This window comes from Podarcis filfolensis (assembly GCF_964270895.1).
Source record: "Podarcis filfolensis genome assembly, chromosome: 3".
Taxonomy (NCBI): Eukaryota; Metazoa; Chordata; class Lepidosauria; order Squamata; family Lacertidae; genus Podarcis; species Podarcis filfolensis.
Genome location: NC_139606.1, coordinates 47,874,260 through 47,890,035, shown reverse-complemented (window position 1 = coordinate 47,890,035; position 15,776 = coordinate 47,874,260).

Genomic DNA, 15,776 nt, shown 5'->3' with positions numbered 1-15,776 from the left:
AGGATAACAGGAAGATACAATGAGAGGTAAAGGAGGTGCTGTGGGATTAGTGAAAGTCAACATTTGTTTTCCTTTTTAGTGTTTATACTATTAATTTGTAAGATTTGGATTTGTTTTTCATATGTTTGTTTTTGTGTTTTGTGTATTATCATTTTTCGTTTTTTGTTTTCTGTTGTGTGGAAAATACTAATAAATTTACTGTTTTAAAGGAAAGGGGGGAAGAACTGTTGCCATCTGAAATGGGCAGTGACACACACACACCAGCAATATAATTATACTTATTCGCTAATAATTATGATAATCAGATATTGATGAGAAATGGTGGCAGGGAGGTGGGGGACTTGCCACCAGACAGAGAAGACAGAATTGCCACACAAGACCATTACATTCACACACAATTAATCAATTAATTAATTAATTGTTCTACCTGGAGATAAATTAGAAATGAGGGAAAAAGCGCTTGCTAATGGACAGAGATTGCAGAGTTACTGTCTACTGTTCTTAACCACTACACCACACTGGCACATAGTGGGCAGTTCTTAATAATGTGGCTGATGATGAGAAAAGAAAGAAAAATCACTCAGCACACACATCTGCACTCAGTAATAAGGTTGAATGAAAAATAAACAAACTGAAATTGCTCTGGTTAATTTTAAAAGACATGTAAAGGTCTCAGCCCCAAACTACATCTAAGCAGGAGGGAAGAATCCACTGCACCCTAATAAAACAGACTCAAACCAAACAGCAAGAAGATATAAAAGGAAAATGCAATGGAAAGGACTAGTGACCAATTTAAAGGGCGGGTTTTCAAAATGGAATGAAAGTCAGTGTGACTGGAAAGGGTAAGTGATGAATGCTGTTCTCAAGTCCATCAGAACAATTCTATAACATCCTGCACAGCAAGGACAGAATGGGCAAAAGAACAAGGAGAATCATGTGAGACTAGGGTATCATTTCCATCAACATCCTGCCCCAAGCCCCTGAGATTGGAGAACTTTGGTGAAATCAGACAACCCTCCCACTATGTGAATATATCATTTCCAAATAAATGTCTTCAAAACAGAAGCAAGAGCTGCCCATAAAAAACAATGTAAAAATCCAAGATTATAATGTAGTTGGGATTGAGCACCAGAATGTGCGCGCACACACATACACACACACACACACAAAATTGAAAAACAGCACAGAACCAACCCAACAAGAATTGAGAATGGTCAGCGAGAACAAAATGCTGAACTACTGTTAGGGGAGAAAGAAACAGTAGGTGGAGGCAGGAGTGCCAACATGAATAAAATATTGGGGAGGATCAGGTAAACTCTACACTGCATAATCAATCACATGATGCAATGCACACACACCATTTGAATGGCAATTCCCATCACCTTTGGAACGGTCCAGTCCACTCAAACATTTTAGGGGGGGCAAAGGGACCTGGGCCCCTAGGATTTGGTTCCTACGGGTGGAGGATAGAATGGAGTAATTGGAGTACTGAACAGGGAGTGCTCCCCACTGAAAGTTTGAGCAGGGAGCACTGCAGTTGGTGCTATTCCCTGCCCCCCACAACCACTTCAGCCACAGGGTCAGGTAACAAATGCACATCAGGAATACACTGCAACATTTTGTTGCTGGACTTGAAGACATATATACTAAGAGCAATCTCAATTCTCTTAAGTGCCGGTCCTATGTAGCTAAAACAGAAAGGTGTATGTGTGTGTGTGTACGCACACACACACACACAAGGTACCGGCAGACTTGAGAGAAACCCAAGATTTGCAGAAGTACAAAAACCTCTTGAGAGAAATCTCCCCAAACAACCTGATGAGTCTCTTCAGAGGCCACAGACTGCTAACTGACTGGCTGCAGGTGGGCAGGGCAGGGAGAACAAAAACTGTGAGGAAGGGAATTGAGTGGAGTAAGTTGAATCCTGAACAGGAACCCTCCAAACTGCAACATTTTGTGGCAGATCTCCCTTGGAGTGCTTGAACATTTATTTTGATAGTTTTACGTTTGTTTGTTTGTTTGTTTGTTTGTTTGTTTGTTTGTTTGTTTAAATGCATAGCCTGCTCTTCCTTTCCAGGAGCCTGTGATTAATTGTGTGCAGGCTTGTGACTCCATGCTACATAGAATATTAAAAAGAAAGCATAATCCTCCAAATCAAATATAACACAACTGAAGCCAAAGGCACCTGTAAGTCAGAACAAAGAGCAATGAGAGGCAGGGCAAAGCCCATGACCTCCTTTGTGTCTTGCAGACAAAGGCCAGTTAATAAATGATTTCCACATACGTTTCCTGAAGCTTGTGCAGGAGACCTTTCTGGTACACAGATGTACCTTGGATTAGAAGAAGATGAGGAAAAAGAAGAAGAAGAAGCCCAGAGGAAGAGTATCATCACAGTGACCAGCAGCTGCAGTCACTTTTGGTACTCTGTTCTAGCAGGTTTGATTTAGAACATCCACACATAAAGAATCAGAGGATTCAAAATAGAACAACAAACCTATATTTATGCCTTTTGCTTCTAAAACAATAAGCCTAAAAGACTCTCAATACAAAGAAATGAACATAATGAAGTAATTTAAAACCCTAGCAACGTGGAAGATAGAAGCTGAAATCAGGCCATAATTTTAATTACTCTGTTGCAGTGAAGTTCCTTATTGTTAGACAAGTCAATGAAGGCTGGCGAGTGCGTAATTATCTCCAGCTTTCTGAAAATGCACACTTCTTTAACTGTGATGAACTTTATTGAATAGCACTCAGTCTGAATAGATGTGTGGTGTTGAATGTTCATTTCACATTGAAATAACATCAGGTGCTGAATAAATTCTGGCCACAGCGGGTCCAGAACTTTACAAGCCCTTAAATTTAATAATGTATTGTTATCACAAAAAGCAAAGACATCTCAGATATTGTCTTTCTCAGGTTTATCTTTTTATGCACATGACTATACAATTTTGTTGCTGTATCCTGTATTTACCAGTGCAACATAGATCAACAAGTAAATACAAGCTATAAATATTTCAGAACCTTATCAAGGATTTGCATGCAAATATAAGTTACAGTACAAAAAAAGTGTTTGCAGTCACTTAGACTAGCCAAAAAGGAAATACTATAATTAATAATAATAAACTCAACTAGTTAGTTAGTTAGTTTGTTAGTTAAAGCTGAGCCGCAACCAGCACAGCACAGAAGAGATTATGGCAAATTTCAGAAACAACTTCGCCACTCCCCAAATTCCAACCATATATGGGCACAAGGGTTTATTTCTGTAATCTGTCTGCTCAGCAACAAACACAACCTTAACAAAAGCCGTCTCCTCAATAGATTTAGGTCCAAGCTGAGATCTAGTACCCAAGTAGAACCTAATCCAATTAAGGCTGAGATCTTCTAGTACAGTCCATTTTAAGACTCTGGCTAAATGCCACCTTGCTCTGGTGTCTCTGCCTCTCCTCCGCCTCCATTTTTGCCTACTAACTGGTTTGAAGAAAAGTTTTGTTTGCTTGGAAACTAGCTCATTGGGGGGGAGGAGGTGATATTTTGGATTTTTCCTGCAGATTATAGGGTGATCTTTTCTGCTAATGGATGAACAAGGCTTCCTCTCCTTTTTGTTTGTAGAAGCGTAAAACTAAGGAGAATTTTAGGTCTGGCTGGAAAAGAACTCTAGGAGGAAAAAAAAGATCCCTCCGCAAGAACGTACACACCGCTTGTGAATTATTTCCACACATACCTAGCTGAGTTCCAGCCCTGTCACATCTCTGGTGATATGGCTTACTGTGCAGCAGGGGTGATCTCTCCCATAACCACCATTTGAAATTGCATATACCTGATTGTATATATACAGGAAAATTCATGCCAAATATTACTGAATCCTGGAGGGATGGGAGAACAGGGGTTATTGTTTTGTTTTGTTCTTGTTTTATTATGCATTTTGTGTTTTTCTCTTGTATTTTTATGCAGCGAACCACCCTGAGATCTATGGATGAAAGACAGCATACAAATCTAATAAATAAGTAAAATAAAATAAAATAGAAGGTTACTATTTATTTTTGTCCACATTGTGCTTAATTTCTACTGAAGAAAATGTATAAATATAACTGTCAGCCTTCTAAAGAACCATGTAACATCTGGAGCAGTATTTCAAGGCATCATCACAGCCTTCATTTAAATTGTGGATCCATTGCTGCCACCTGAGGCTCAGGTGGCCTCAGTGGTGCACAGTGCCTTCCCTCAGCTTCAGCTGGTGGCCCAACCGTGCCCCTATCTAGACAGGGAAAAACTAACTTCTGCCGTCTATGCTCTGGTAATATCTAGGTTAGATTACTGCAATGAGTTATACGTAGGGCTGCCTCTGAAGACAGTTCAGAAACTTCAGCAATACAGTACAGAATTCAGCGGCCAGGTTGCTCACCCGGGCAAGACGGTTTGAGCATGCTATATGAATCCCAGCCTGACTGCACTGGCTGCCAATTAGTTTCTGGGCCCAACTCGAAGTGCTGGTTTTGGCCTATAAAGCCTTAAATGGCTCAGAACCACAATACCTCAAAGACCGTCTCGGCCCATATGAATCAACCCAGACCCTGAGGTCATCATCTGAGGCTTTTTCTTGTGTGTCTCCTCTGCAACAGGTCTGGAGGGCCGCAACACAAGAGAAGGCCTTTCTGCAGTGGCTTCCCATTTGTGGAATACTCTCCACAGGAAGGCTTTCCTGGAACGTTCATCATATATATTTAGGTGCCAAGCAAAAGCATTTCTCTATAACCCGGCCTTTGGCTAATGAAACACTCTATGGCCCTTTAAACTGTTGGGGGGTGTTTTTGTTTGTTACCATTGTATGTCTTTTTGTGTTTTTATATCGTAAACCATCCTGTGATCCTTGAGTAAAGGGTGGTAGTGAAATGTAGTTAATAATAATAATGAATTATAAATTAAATTATTGATGGTGGTGATCGATAGATAAAGAGTTCATCAATCCATTCGGCTTTGTCACAAGGTAATAGTATATAAGCGATGGTCTGACATGTTAGTTTTCTTCGAACAATCAATAAACCAGCTTCAGGTTGTCTGATGTCAACTGTAAGCAGCTTTTTGTGTTTGCTTGGTTGGTGTTGCCGGCAGCAAGTCCTAAGGACCTGGCTATATAAAAATATGTCACACTCAGGAGGAGCCTTGCAGGCCTGCTGTGGCACCGGCATCTGCTTTGTGTGTGTCCATGTGCAGGGAAGCTTAAGTAAGTGTGGGAAAATAGCAACTGCAGACCAGGGATTGCCATAAGGCAGGACCTAACGCAGAGCTCTTTCTGGCTCATCACAAACAGATGGAATGGCACATAATAGGCTTGGGCCACAGGTCCTCAGATCTTTTCTCTTCCTTATGAATATACAACTAAACATTAGCCAAGTGGAAAGGGAAAGCCACTTAGGAAGGAAATATCTACTTCACTGCAGGGCCATTTGTTGCAAATGGTTTGAATTAAAGTAGGTTTAAAGTGTATTCGTTTGTAGGGAGGGGGAAATGCATACACTGCTCACTTGGGAGGCCCCACACATTCATTTTCACACATCCACACTCATGGTTAGATAGCATTAATTTAAAAATATTCTACTTTATTCACATCATATGCGTGCAAAGGACCAGAATCTCTTGTCATTGGCATTCATTCATTTATTCAGCTGTCATTTTGTTTATTTGCTTATTGCACTATCACCAGTTATAGCAGTTTTTTCCAGACTTCCTACCTCCAGGGAGCAGTTTCTAAATCAACTTGTTTGCTTGAGAGACTTTGAATGTCTAGCATGGGTCCTATGTACCGCAAAGGATTCTGGGTCATGTCCTAGAGCACACTTTCACTCTATGCAGGGCTATTTCCAGACCTGTTGGGCCTGACTGTTGTCCCACGTTAACTGACAGTACATCCTGGAACATATCCAACACTCACTTGCAACTTTCAGATGGCCTGTAATAACATGTTGGGTGTATAACTCAGTGCTTTTTTTCTAGAAGAAAAGCACTAGTGTAACTTACACATGTCCAGAGTGCTCTAGGAGCCCAAGTTTTCCATGAGTAAATGTTTAATGGCAAAGAGTCAGTCAAAGTTTTCAGCCATTTATGAAGCCAGCTGAAACCCAGTGCTGCTTTTTTTATTCGTTTATTAAAATAAGCTACTTTTGTGGGCTTGCCACTGAAAACCATTAATTTCTCCCTACTACAATCCATGGTACAACACTGTACTCACACAATCCAGAGCAACTTTGAGGACCCTGTCTCCTTCCCCTTCCAGCTGCCCCCAACTGCTGTGCTCTCTCCTTTCTGAACCCTTTCTTGCCCCCATCCCTTCCAGACAAAGTGATTTGTGTAGGCTCAGGGAAGCCACATAGGGACTGGGCTAGAATTCTGATGCCTGGCCTGGCAGCAATGGTAGTGGCAGATAGCCCCAGTTACAGGGTCAACAGCATTAACTAAGCTGGGTAACGATGGATGAGAACAGCATTTCTGGCTGCCTTTGCTGGAGCAAAAGGGCAGCTCTGCTGTACTAGCAATAATCTAAAATGGAGGGCTAAAAGGATCCTATAATACCATTCTATTCCCCCCAAACACACACCTTATTGGTCAAAATATGGTATCATGGAAACAAAGCAGTCAAATTAGGTTTTAGCTGTCTGCGAATCAGTAACACACTGAATATTCTAGCGACCTACACGATCCCACACGACCCGCAGTGTGCCTCTGGTTATTTGCACATTGGATGTGCTATCAACCAGCTTATCTTCACAGCAGAGAAGTGTGATCACTGGTGCATTTGCAGCGCGGCGCTGAGCACTGTGTCAGAAGAAGTGTCAGTGCTAGGTTGTTCTGTGCCAAACACTTCCCTCTTTAGACAGATTCATTCTGCAACCACATCAGAAGAGCCATAGCAGTAGATGTAAACTTACTGACCAACCAGCATTGAGGGCATTTTGGTTTTTCATGCTTATTTTTATTTATTTTTGAAGGCTGGGCGATTCTCCACAGTGTCATATGCAAATTCTTGTACAAGGTTAATTTTACTTTTGGTACCAACCAGGCCCATACAAAGGAGCAGGCAGCCAGGTGCCATGGACCTCAGAAAACTAAATGGAGCCTAAATGATAGCAAAGTTGGCACCAGAGGAACTTCCTTGGCTAACCTTAGACTCTTAATATTGGAAACAGGCAACAATGGTGCACTTTACACACCCCTATCCTGGTTGGGAGCAAAGTTCTTTTCAAGGGCGTACAGAAATAGACAGAGGCAGGGAAATTGTGACTCCTTGGGATTCTGCTGCCTGAAGCAGTTGCTTCCATTCATTGGCCCAGTAGAAACAGATGAGATGTCCATAATCCTTGTTCATCCAATGATCAGCTCATAGGAACTGATCGTAAGAATTGGGATGCTTTCACAACCTTTCAGACTTAAGTGATGTTGTTGCCTTTACTTATGGGTGTACTGTCTTTGTGGAATATCTCACCTCTCTGATTACATTGTTTCAGTGCCTCTGTAACCTTATCATTTTCCCGCATACCGGGTTGTTGCCAGTGTGAGCCATACTTAGAACAGACCCGTTGAAATCAATGGATACAACTGACTTAGGCTCAGTGGGTGGGCTGTGAACAAAGCTTAGTTGGATGCAATCCACAATCAGTAGTGTCCACTGCAGGACCAGTCCAGCTTATTCAGCCTGCACAGCTAACTTCCCATAGCATGTGCAGCTGTGTTCTGAACAGGAAAGGTACCTGACTTTACCAAGACCACTCTGCATTTTTTGGTTATATTTACTGAAGCACTGTTCTAAGACAACTAGAAGCATCCCTAGAGTAGCACTGCACAACTTATGCCAATCACATCCCACCACCCATTTATTGTGAGCTGCCAGATGCTTAACAACTCTACTATCTTTAAAACCCAGAGAGGTTTATTCAGCCCCTGCTAGGCTGCCAAAGAGGACTGGTGAGCTCTGTGTTCAACCAGATGAGTCACAAATTGTATAAATGTACCATGCACATTCAAAAGGAAATGGTCCCAAAAGAAGAACACAGATAGTTTTGAGAATCAGTGTGATGTAGTGGCTAAAGTGTTAGGCTAGGGTTTGGGAGTCGTGGGTTCAAATTCCCACTCAACCATGAAGCTCACTTGAAACCTAAGGCTGATCACTTCCTCTCTGCCTAACTCTCCTAACTCTCACAGAGTTAATGTTATGATGCTCTTCCCATCTTTTCAAGCACTGACCCTTGAGCAAAAAAGAAAACCTAAGACTTGCAGAATGCCATATAAGTTTGAACATGAGATGGGAGGCAATAGTAGCTGTTGCAATGGCTACAACACACCTGGTGCTTCCAATAAGAGAACACTCAAAAAAAACTGAAGCTTCAAATGAGCTGCTTCCACCTAACAAGCTGTAATTTCTCTCCTTAGAGAGAGGGGAAAGAAAGGCCAGGGAGGAGCATTCACCATGGCAGTCCGTTTGCTCTGTCTGTGAGGAGGAGTTCAAGATGATCTTCAGAATGCCATGAGACAAAAGCATCATTACCTATAATTACTGCCTACCAGCGCCCACGGATTGATAACAAGCTTCCTCTGCCAGTCTTATCCTGCTTTTATTAGAAGAGATGATTAAATTAATTAACAAATCAGTTTTTCCATACCACGTTCAGTTACTGACCTCCTGCACAATGGGATAGGGCTAGTTAAATGTAACTAGACAACCACCAAAGGCTGTTGCATGCTAGGAGTAGCAAGAGGGGAAATAAGAGATCAATGTGGCAAATTATTTCTTTGGAAATTAATAAATATATTTCCTTACTTCTCACAAATTACAGTAGCTTGTTTCAAGTGACATCATTATGAGAGATAGGAGACTGTTCTACTTAGTGCAAAGCAAGGGTGGCTTCTTTTATGGTTTTTATATTTAATTCAAAAGGTGTGTGTGTGTAATATCATATGAATATTAGCCTTATATCTTAATGGAAAGAGAAGTGTATTACAGTAAATTAAGCAACTAGATTTCTAATTGGGCAGGGGTACGGGCAAAGTCGCTGTGGTCATTGTACTGTTCAGTTGATGACTTCATTATATTATTTGCCCATTGTGAATAATACCCAAAAACAGAACCAAATTGAGTCTTTCCTATATTCCTTAAGGAAATAAAGCTACAATTACAGTTGGTTCTACCATTAGATACAGTGAAACAGGCCACCTCAGATTTTGAGCAGCCATCAAGGGGCTGCAATTGTCAGTTATTTAGCTTTTTTATTTTTACCACCAGGTTATATATTTTGGATTTTCACCTTTAGACACAAAATGTCTTAGATCATCTCTTTACACCACTGCCAGAGGTCTAATGAAATGGAATGACACACGAGATCTAACAAGATGCATGTATTCTGTGTTTTTGTATTGTGATTTTATCCTTTGAACTCTCCGGTGACCTGCAGATATAGGGCGGAATACAAATTTTAATCATCATCATCATCAAGATTTTCCTGCTTCTCTTAAAAATTAAGAAATACACATTGTCCAACTGTGCCATGCTGCACAACATCTAACTGTGCATATAAAAATATTAGGAAATGGTAATACCTAATCCTATACAGTGGTACCTCGAGTTACAGACTCTTCAGGTTACAGATGCTTCAGGTTACAGACTCCACTAACCCAGAAATAGTACCTCGGATTAAGAACATTGCTTCAGGATGGCGGTGGCACGGCGGCAGCAGCGGGAGGCCTCATTAGCTAAAGTGGTACCTCAAGTTAAGAACGGTTTCAGGTTAAGAACAGACCTCCGGAATGAATTAAGTTGTTAACCCGAGGTACTACTGTATAGTCTTTGAGACAGGTGTTCTGGAACATCCTAGAATGTTTTTACAAAATAAATATTTCCGAGATTTCCTGCCAGTGCAATGAATCTTATAAAACTGAGATGGGAACCTTGCAGATGGAAACAAAGAAACTTTAGCAAACAATTTTTTTTTAATAGTTGCTATTGTACAGGCCATGGTGGCTGCAATCCTGTGCAGTTACTCCATCTTCATCTTACAATTGATAAGTGGCTTTGGGTTATTTCCCTCACACAGATGGAGAAAAGTATGCAGAGCAGTAGCAACATGTCTATAGCTGCCAAGCAAGTATCTTAGGAGGAATAAAATACAAATCCAGATTGCCACTATCTCTGGTGAGGACCCCTCTCCCAGGCCTTTTCTGACACCACTGCTCTGTCCCCAGCAGGCTTACCAGCGCCACCATCACAGTAGCTCCATCATCCGTGGTGGTTGATGTGAGCTGTTTGCCGTTACTCACAGTGCCCTCATGTAGCATCAGTCCAGAGCATTGTGGGCAATTTATAATGGTGCCTACCAAGATATCTACCAGCGCTGCTCAGTAAGCTAGGACTCCAGAGAATGAAGAGGAAGGTGGGTCCATCAGCACTGGTGGCCCCTGCCAGGACAGCAAGTCAAGAATTGTTGGGTCACTGGGCTGCCCAGATCCAAGACTGACACACCAGTCCCTGTCACAATTTCCCTCAGTACAGCAGATGAAAACCCATACCACCTTCCAAACTGAGCTCTAGAGAAGTTTGTGGCAGGATTTTCATGATTCCTCCCTCCAGGGCTCTCTCATTATGCATATTGTTTCACACATTGGGTCTGTTTGTTTTTTTAAGAAATGACACAACCAAATCCTCATCACATCTGCCAGGATAATTATAGCAGTATAGAGTTTTTCCAAGCAAAAAAAAAAAAGGTAATAGGTAAGTGTCATACTTCAGCACATAGGTCAAAACTTTTTTTGCTGCTTTGTTAAGGATGCATTCTAAGTATTTTATTTTTTTAATATAGTTTTCAAATTAGTTCTTTCATGTCACTGGAAAGTTTTTTCCCCCCAAAGATGAAAATTTGCATAGAGAAAAAGAAAACCTTGAATGAAAATCAAAACTTATTTTTTAATTACATGGCAATTTGATGATATTTTCAAGCTGTTCACTCCAAAAACTGCATTCACAAGCTGACTTAATATGCAAGTATTGTTTTAATATGATTTCAAGTGCCTCACTGTGTTCAGGTTTGTTAATTAAATGTGTTATTGAAAGCACGCAGCCCAAGTTCTTCAAAACTTCATCAGCCCTTGCTTCATCTTTGAAAAGATGTCCTTGGAAGAATGCCAGCAGATTAAATGGAAAACCACTTATTACAAACCAGGTAGTCAGTCTTTTACCTGTATGCTTTATCTTCAGATGCTACGTATTATCTTCACCCTTCTCTTGTATTCACAGTTGAGAGTGAGCTATTTCTATAGAAAAAAATGGAAAAAAATGGAAGACATCAAGCGATTTTGACCCTTACCAGATGTATAATGTTGTAACAGCCATGTTGTCCTACTATGGAAAGCCATTCTGTCAAGAGGTTTGATGTGGCTTGATCATGAACATTAGCCCTCATTAATGGACAAGAACAGTGGATGCAGTTTTTCGATATCTGAATCACTGATGTGCTACTTTAAGCATCCCATCCTCTGTTTGAGGCACCTTGGACAGCTCCTGCTCCAACTTGGACAAGCCCTGAATCACTCTTCAGTTTAAGAATTGGGGATTCATTTGAATCCATTGCCCAACATATAGCCTTGCTTACCTGCTGAGCCCGGAAATTCATTGTGGAGGACATAGGAAGGTGTATTATTTATCAACCAACAAAGCATCCCCCCACCCTCTGCTTCTACTTATTTCCATCACTTCCAGAATGCTTTTATGGGGGTCAATTTTCTTTGGAGAAAAGAGTTCTGATAATCTGTTTATTTAGCAATGTCCAGGATAAAGAAGGGTGCAGAAACAAGCACACAGGCAGCACCAAATCCACAGAATCAGCAGTGCCCTAGAAACCAGCTTTCCTTTTGTGGCAGTTACCGGTATTCAAGTCAAATGCACCCAAACAGGAAAAATAAAGTACAAATAAGGCAATATGGAGGAGCACTGAGTCCTGAACACCCTACTTAATGCTTTTTGTGTGTGAGGGGAGGTTGATGTGAGGGAGTGGCAGGGGGTTGGCAAGTGGAAAGAGCAGTGCAGGGGCACAGCCCTTAGTACTACATGTATGTAAAAGAAGATCTACTACAGAGCTAAAATTAGTTGTGAAATATATCGAGAATGGTTGCATGTTGTCTACTTTCTCATTGTTTAAATTATAATAATCTCAGAAATAGTCATCTATTCTTATTATATATATTTTTAATAAAAAAACTTTAAGACCCTTTTTATACTTCACACTGCCAGTTTTCCATTAGCTTGACCCACTTGGTCTTTGCCTGTACTGGGTTTCAGAGACTTGGAATACGCCCAGCTGGTTTTCATGTGAATATGTTTGCTAGTTTGAAGAACGGCTGTGAAAAATGTCATAAAAACAGCTGCCTCTGCCTTTCCCAACCAGCCAGGAATAAGCTGATGAGAACAAAGCCATAAATGAAAACACCTTGACTTTTCATGCAAGGACAAAAGGTGGTCATTATGCATACCAGGAAGGTTCTTTGATAGCTGGTAATTACATATAAATTGGAGAATTACAATTTTAAAAATCATTTTTTCTCTCTCTCTGTTCATTTGTTTAAAATGTGATTTCTGCAGTCATTATATAATTTCTGGTCTTTTTCTGCAATGTTATTAAAAACAAATGAGCTTACTGTTTCTGAAATGATTATAAAGACACAAATGCAGAAAGTTCCATCATGGAACTGGTCTTTGAGCTTTGCATCAGTTGAAAAGAGACTCGTTTTTGGAATATTCCCCCAGTGAGAAGATAGGATCAGTTTCTATCTTTTAGTTGTTGAGGTTTTTAATTAAAAAGGCAAATTAGCCCATTATATCAAATTCTGAATTTTTCTCTGAAGAAAGCCTTCAATGACAACTTAAGCACAGCCATAAAGATCCTAAAACCTTGTAAGAATATCTGAACAGTAAGGACAGCTTTCAGCCACCCCAGTTGTTACTTTCTAGGAGACACCAACCCATCAATAAGTTAAAAGCACTGTGATTTCGTGACAACTTATAATAAATTCAAGTTCACGCTTTTGAGTTGTCAATACAAAAGATACTCTGGACAAGTTAACAGATGGAGAAAGTAGCTTTTGTTAAAAAATGAATACTTCTACTTGAGTGAATCATAAAAATGAAGAGCTTTATTGCTTCACAAACCGCATACTTAGAATGAAACTCTTAATGCTGAATATGCCCCTTTCTGTGAAATCTATAAATATCTATTCTAGACTGTGCAGATTTATTATTGTTACAGCAAGATGCAAAGCAAACAATTGAAGCTTTCTTCTGGGGTTGTCTTTGCCCCTTGGCAGGGATATGCTCCCTGGCTCTGTCCCATCAGTCTCATCATTGCCATGTCTGCAGGCCTGTGTGATGGGAGCTGTGCCGCCATTTTGGAACTGCATGTGCAGGCCTCCTGCTGCAAAGGTTCAGCCCCCAGCATGCAGAGGGCTGACAGAAGCTTGATGCAATGGAAGGGGAGTGAGCACCTCTACTCTTCTAAGGAAACGGTAATCGTGCAAGAGAAGGAATGCCTGAATAGGGCCATAAAATGTTTGAAATCTGCAGTTTCCCCATTTTGCCATGTAGATGTAGAGCTCAGAAAAAAGACAGACTTGAAACAAAATGCTGTGCACTCCTGTTCAGTGTTTCTGCCAGCCATAGGTCTGTTGGTTGGAGCATGGCACTGATGATGCCAAGGTTGCACGTTGCATCCCTGTATGAGGCAGCTGCATATTCCTGCTTTGCAGGGGGTTGGACTAGATGATCCTCAGGGTCCCTTCCAACTCTACAATTCTATGATTCTGTACCTTCATTGGGGATACTAGATTCTGTCACATGCACCTCATTTCCCACTCAGCATTCTGCGGCCATGGATTATGTTCAGTCCTCATTAGATTTTTCGGGAGAGAGAATGCTCCCTTGGGTTTCTTCCCCCCCCCCAAATATTCTGCAAATCTGGGGGGGGGCAAGCTTGCTGAAACCTTCTATTTTTTTGATAGCTCCATTTTGGCTTGCCCATTTTGCCAGCTAAATTTAGAGTCCAGAATTTTCAAATATGCATATAAAGGAATGTTGAGATGGTTGGTTTGCTGATTGCTGCTGTCACAATGGCCCTGCATGCAAATAGGGGAGATGGCAGAGAATGAGGATTGGTGCACTTTCTGCTGATGTCACAGTGTCCCTTAACTATGCATTGAAAGAGTCTTTTCCTTATTGCTATCACTAGGTGGATGGAGTGTACAGTATTGAGTGCTTAACAGCACAGGTTTCCCAATCTAAATACAATGCACTGCTTTTCCTTCCTTCTCAGCTTTCTGATGGTACCTCTCCTTCATTCAGTGGTGAATAGGTTCCACACATACACACCCAGTTCGCAAGCTAAATGAACAGGAACCAAATCTCCAGATAATTTTATATGTGGGGAAGGAGTTTTTCCCCTTAACCAGGGACTCTGGAAGAAGCTGTCTGCTGGGAACAGGAAATCTCTGAAAACTGCTGAAGCTCATGATATTCTACAGATACATCACACTAGTTTGAAGTGTCTCTTCTTCTTTCTTCTTTGGCGATCACTTGTAGCCAAGTAAGATTGTCTTCCTAAACATGGGTTAAACAGTGAGTCCGCAAGTGACTCTGGAGGCCAATTCTGGATCCACACATCCTTCCACAGTGGGGACATAGGTTTCCGGGTGGGAGTTGATCACGGTGAGGGTTTGCCAATCGTGCCTTTCTGTTAGCACATTTCTCTCTTTCATCCTGAGTTCGAGCGTCTTCAAAGCCCATGTCACCTTTGGTAAAGACTGTTCTCCAATTGGAGCACTCGCAGGCCAGTGGTGAACAACCAACTGACTTCCATCTGATTTGTGGAAGTCACCAACAGTCTTGTATGGCTCTCGCTCTGTGATAACTCTCAGAGATGATGGATGCTCAAAATTCTGCTTTCCAAGCTTCTTTTGTCCTACTTTTGTTGCCACAGAATAAGGATGGGGAACTTGTGGCCCTTCTAGATATCATTGCACTCCAAGTCCCATCAACCCAAGCCAGCATAGACAATGATCAGGGTTTATGAGAATTTGAGTCCAACAACATCCCAAGGGCCACAGGTTCCCTAACCCTGCCATATTCATAAATGCCATAAATGAAGAAACATAAACCTTTCTGATTGCCCTTTCTGTTTTCAAAGGTTGTCAAAGGGTGAGCAACCTTCCCCTTTGCAAACATCTTTGCAAAGAAGTAAATCTGCAACTTTTACCACCACCCTTATTTTTTAAAAGCTGATCCAATCTTTCGGGTCCTATGGGATGCCCATCTTTCACCAGGCCCTGCACTAGAGCTCCCATCTTCTAGATTTGAGCTTATTAATCATGATAGCTAAATTTATTAAGAGTAGTAAATTACTGCAGTTGTTATGCATTATCCAAAGTTAACAACTTTTAAGCCTTATTGACTAAGAAAATATTACTATTATTATTTTATCACATAGACGTTTGTGACATAACATTTAACTTTGGTTGGCTCTTCAACCCCCATAAATATAGAGTAATAAGCAAGTCTCTGTACCAAAGTTGCATATAATTTGGCAACGGACAAGAGACAAAAGGAAAGAAAAAAAGAGAGGGGGTGGTGTGGAAGATTAGGCAAATAATGGTGCATTCAAACTTAAAATGATGGAAACACTTGCAAAATATAATTAAGCCTTCAGATATAAGAAATCAGTCAATAGTAAAGGGAAAAAATTAGGAGGCGAAAG